Genomic DNA, 6,000 nt, shown 5'->3' on the forward strand with positions numbered 1-6,000 from the left:
CTTTCAGGGTTCCGGGAAGCTGAAGCTAGCCTCCGAGCTCTCCTCTTAGCAGCTACACCCACTGAACAAAATATGTTAAGATTTCAACTAATACAAAGAATCTGAAATAACTAATTACCTCGAGAAACGGGGCCAGGTGGCTTGGCCTCGGGACTAGGCGGCCTGTTCGCCCGGAGCGCCTCCTCGGAGCCAGGGGCGAAAGATGGGAACCATTCAGTCAGCGCCATCAGCTGAGGAGAGCGGAACCGTTCGCCCGCCTTGCGAGCCTCAGACATGCCCAATATCTCCACAAATGCGAGCTCCGTCGCTCTGTCATCCGCGAAAAAGTCCGTCATGCGACCAAAACAAAAGGGTACTTCGCCGAAAGCATCCATCGAAATCCACACCCACGACCTGCAACTAGGTGGGTCGTTGTCATCAATCAGCCTCTATTGCTGCGCGCACGGGCCATGTGAAATCCCGGTTGCTCCGGCGCCGGGAATACGGCGACTAGATTACGGAAGTCATCCACTGTCATGGCATGCTGAGTCTGACAGTGCCACTCCATGAAACTCATCTCCAACAGGTGATAGAACGCCGGACTCATCTGACAGGCGTGGACTCCTACTTGAGCAAGAATACGCTGGACAATAGGCGGGAAAAGGAGGCGCAACCCGCAAACAAGACTCCCTATCGTGACGGCAGCAAACCCATTTCTCGGACGGGATGGCCGGTCCTCGGGGCAGGTCGAAGTAATCCCACCAAGGAAGGGATGTTGTACGTCTCCCGAAGCGTGCTGAAGACTCGGGTGGTGAGCGTGCTCGCAGCATCAACCCTCTTGCAGTCCAAGCCCTCAGGGGCAATGGAATCGCCCACTTTGTACCAACGGGTCCTCTCCAAGGACTTCTCAAGAGCATGGGTTCCTGAATCAATGATTCCGGACCGCTTTGACATAAAGACCGCTTTGACCGTCTCCAAAACTTTTCCAGTGCGCTTTGCTCTCTCCGCCTCGGGGAAAGCCTCCGGGTCCTCTCCAGGACCCTCCGAGTCCGACCCAAGGGAGTCATCGAAGTGGATTTCATCCAAGAATGACTCAGACGCGATCATTACAGGCTCGTCACCCAAGGTTTCTTAGTCAGATGCCCGGGGGAGCCCTGAAGACTTGGCAACCTCATCTCGCTGCTTAGGCGATGGGGCATCAAAAGACGCCTCGCGGGAAACCAAGTTTACCACCAAACGCGACGCGCGTGCATCACGAGGATCATATTCTCCCCCTTCGAGGCCGCGCCTAGTTGGCGGGCCACACTCGGGCTCCGCTATTTCAGCTAGCGCCGCGTCAGTAGTCTATAATTCAGCGAGCCATCGGTCGGCTACGCGACGATCTTCCTCGACATAAATCAAAATCCCGTCAAGTTCCTCAAAGGGACCGTCTCCCGCTCGCTCAGGGTCCTGAAAAGGGCAGGAAAGGTCGACCTCAGGACCATCGACTTGGGAAAAGAATTTACTCCCCATCAATGGATGGAAAAAATAGGCAAGCCCTAAAATATTTAACTCAAAAAGGAACTTTTAATGTTTTGAGGCTGCCAGTGTAAAGAAAAGGGGAGGGGGGCTGTCCTATTTATAGGAGAGGAAGGAGTAAGAAACCTACTCCTACCCACCCCCCCCCCCCATGCGCACGCACAAGGCCAAGGCCCGTGCGCCTAGCCTTACGCGCGTGCGGGCCCACCGGCTGGCATGCCATGCGCGGCTCGGTCTCTCACCAAGGACCCGGGCCAGGTCTTGTGGTCCAACCGCTCGGCTAGGACCCATCCCGGCCCTGGCGGTCCAACTGGCAAGGGCCCAGCCCCTGTCGGCAAAAAAAAGAGAGAAGGCCTCAAACGCCCTTGAAAAACTAAAGTTCACGACTCGTGATTCACGAGCCATGAACTTGAGGGTCTAATGTTATCAGTCATTTTTGGGAAACTGGAAAAATAAAAACAAACGACGCCGGTCGGACTTCGCCGGCCGGATCGCCTACCGGGAAAAGAGTCGATCAATTCGATCAAAGCCCACCAACGCCAGCTAAAAAATAGCTCCCAGCTAGTGAACCCCACAAGCGATGCATCGATTACCTTTAAGGAAAGTGAAGCAAAAAACCTAGTCAGTCTTCACGGCGACGCACTGATTGTAATATTAGATGTGTCAAACTGCGAGGTGGCGAGAATATTGATCAACAACAGAAGTTCTGTGGACATCAGTTTCAGAAGCACTTTGAGAAGAGTGAACATCGATGAGTCCGCTGTTGAGAGAGAGAGTCAACCGACCTCACGGGATTCAATGAGCCACGACACCCAAGATGGGGACGATTAGGTTACCCATCCAAGCTCAGGGAATAAATAAGCACGTTGATCTTGTCGTCCTTGATTGTCCATCACCATACAAAATGATCCTTAGAAGACCTTGGATACATAGCATGAAGGCCGTCCCCTCGACCTACCATCAATGTATCCATTTCCCGACACCCGACAGGGTTCGAGAAATAAGAGGCAGCCAAGAGGCCACACCAATTTGCTATATGAATAGTCACAAAATGAAAACCGAAAAAACAATTACCGATCAATAGCAATTAATGACCATCAGAATGACCAGTGAAGATGAAACACCAAAAAATGACGAGGGAGAACCCCTCGACAAAATAGACTCTTCCGGGATCGAAATGATGGTGCAGGTTCATCTCGACATAGCTGATCCCGAAAAATACGTAGGAATTGGTGCAGATCTTAAAAGCAGCTTCCTGCGGGAATTTATTAGCTTCCTCAAAAAGAACAAATCTACTTTTGTCTGGACCAATGAGGACATGTCGGGCATCAGCATCGAAATCGTGGCACATCACCTTAACATCGACACGAGCTTCAAACCAGTAAAACAAAAAAGGTGCAAGCTCGGCCCAGATCGAGCTAAAGTCATTAACGACAAAGTCGAAAGACTCCTAAGTGCTAGATCTATCCGCGAGGTAAAATACTCTGACTTGCTGGCTAACACCGTCGTAAGAAAAAAAGGGAAATGGAGAGTGTGTATTGACTTCGCCGACCTGAACAAAGCCTGCCCAAAAAAAAGATTCTCTTTGCGTCACATCGGCGACATGTTGGTAAAATCTCTACGCGAGATGGATCACATATGGCATCTAGAAGAATGGTTTGCGATACTTAACAAATAAGAAATGAAACTCAATCCAGCTAAATGTTCGTTCGGAGTGTCTTCCGGAAAATTCCTCGGATATTTTGTGACGTAAAGAGGGATTAAAGCAAACCTAGACCAACTTCATGCCCATACGATAAATTCCATCACCAAGAAACAAGCGCGAGGAGCAGAGATTGACCGGAAAAATAGTCGCACTCAATCGATTCATCTCATGATCGACGGACAAATGCCTCCCATTCCATCAACTCCTCCAAGGAAATAAGAAATAAGAATGGAATGAAGAATGCGAAAAAGCATTTCAAGAATTAAAAACTTACCTAACTAGTCCGCGGATACTTACAATACCCGTCGAGGGAGAACCTCTCTTCCTTTATGCAGGTCACTGGTAGACGCATCGACACGCTACCCCTGCATGGAAAAGCTAGCACTCAGATCTTTCTTTCGCAGTCCTAACCAATCGGGAAGGCTGACTAAATGGGCCGTCAAACTTAGCGAGTACGACATCGAATATTGAACAAGGACCTGTGCCAAGTCTTAGCAAATTTCCTAGTCGAGCTCCCTAAAGAAGACCTCCAAGTCATGACTTTCAACGAGACATCGTCTTTGAAGTTCGACGGAGCATCGTCAAAGCAAGGTGTCGCAGTAGGGATTCACCTTACTTCCCAGCACAGAGAAATAATCGAACAATCCTTCAGGCTCGACTTCGCTGCATCAAACAACGAGGCCGAGTAAAAAGCGCTTATTATCGGACTACAGCTAGCAAAATTCGTTGGCGCGAAACGAGTACAAGCTTTTTGCGATTCACAACTGGTAGTTAGTCAATTTTCAGGGGAATATGAATCATGAGATGATGAAATGGAAGCTTACCTCAAAGTTGTCAAAAGCTTAGCAAATCAGTTCGACAAATTCGAACTCACCCGAATACCTAGGGGAGAAAACACCTCTACAGACGCCCTCGCTGCCCTAGCATCCACTTCGGAAAGAATCATACTGGTGGAAATGATAAAACAACATTCCATAGCCATCACTGTTAACGTAATAATGACTATGGCAAGGGGGGATTGGAGAGAGAAAATCTTCAACTGCATCATCACCAGTACGGTCCCAACTGATAAGCAGTCACGACGCAAACTCAAACTGAAAAGCGCGAGATTTTGCGTCATCGACGGAGTCCTATTCAAAAGAAGTTCCTCGGTCCATACCTCTGATGCGACGGGAAAGCCGAGTCTAAACAAATCCTCATTGACGTGCACAGAGGGGAATGTGGAAGTCACGCGGAAGGAAGAGCGCTCGCCATAAAAATAAAAAGACAAGGTTATTTTTGGCCCACAATGCTCACCAATTGCGAAAGTCACTCGAGGTATTGCGACCAATGCCAACGACACAACTCCAACATCAGACAGCCCGCAAAAGAGATGTCATCGATCACGCCCCCGTACCCCTTTATAAAATGGTCGATTGGATATCGTAGGTCCTATGCCCATCGCCCCAGGCGGACTACGCTTCCTCTTGATCTTGACTGATTATTTCTCAAAGTGTGTCGAAGAAGGAGCCTTCGTCTTGGTAAAAGATTCCAACGTAAAGTCTTTTATTTGGCAAAATATCATATGCCGCCACAAAATGCCACGAGAAATCGTAGCGGATAATGGGGCACTGTTCATCTCCAAAAAGCTTAAATAATTCTTCTTCGACAATAACGTTGAACTGAGGATGTCGACCCCGAGATACCCTCAAAGAAATGGACATGCTGAAACAGCAAACAAAACCATAATTGCCTCAATAAAAAAAACACTTACGGCCAAGAAAGGACGCTGAGCAGAAGAATTGCCACGAGTACTTTGGGCAAATCAATCAAGCCTGCGACGACCGACTGGGAAAACTCCGTTCTCCTTAGTGCATGGCGACGAGTCCGTAATCCCAATCGAGCATAATCTGCAAACCCTAAGGACAATGCGTGCTCACGAAAACGAAAGGGAGAATGATCAAGCGCTCCAGGATTCCCTTGACTTCTTGGAAGAAAATTGGGAGCAAGCATTGATCAAACTGTCGCAATATAGACAGTCTGTTGCCAAGTTCTACAACAAAAATGTGAACTTGCGAAGGTTCGAGGTCGTCGACCTGGTGTTGCGAAAAGTCTTTCAAAACACCACAGAGGCCAACGCAGGAAAACTAGGCGCGACCTGGGAAGGACCATACCGAGTCACCAAAGTCGTTCACCCCGGAGTCTACGAGCTCGAGACACTCGGCGGGACGCCTGCCTTAAGATCGTGGAACATAATTAATCTAAAAAATATTACTTCTAAAAAGTAGAAGAAAATCGAACTAAGACTGGCTTGATCCATATGAAAGGGTACGTAGGCAGCCTACTTTCTCAGGCACAATCCCCCACCTGAACCAAAAACAATCACGTGGTATCAAAGTCAAATTCTAAACCACCTTGGGCTTCGAAGCTCGCATATCTCTAAGTGAAACGGAATCGATCCACGAACTAACACGATATGCAAAAATCCAACGGCGCATGACAGGAAGAGCCAAATTCCCAACACGCCTCAAAATCGATCTTTCCCCTTTTTCCCAAGGCGTAAGGGGCGAAGTGATATATACCACGAGGTCATGCCAAAGTCGAAGTCAAACCACTTCAGCAAAGACCCCCATTCGACAACCTAGAAATAACTTGACAAGATACGAAGAAATACGAAAATTTTTCTAAGTATCAAACATAGTCTTTATTCAAACACAAAGGACTAAGTAAACTTAGTCTCAAAATCTGATATATAATTTTCACTTATCTGAAAAATGCTAGCACATTCAAAACTAAACAAACTAAATAAATCATGTTTT

This window comes from Urtica dioica, chromosome 9 (genome assembly GCF_054948205.1).
Source record: "Urtica dioica subsp. dioica isolate 48M chromosome 9, U.dioica_male_clone48M_v1_H2, whole genome shotgun sequence".
Taxonomy (NCBI): Eukaryota; Viridiplantae; Streptophyta; class Magnoliopsida; order Rosales; family Urticaceae; genus Urtica; species Urtica dioica.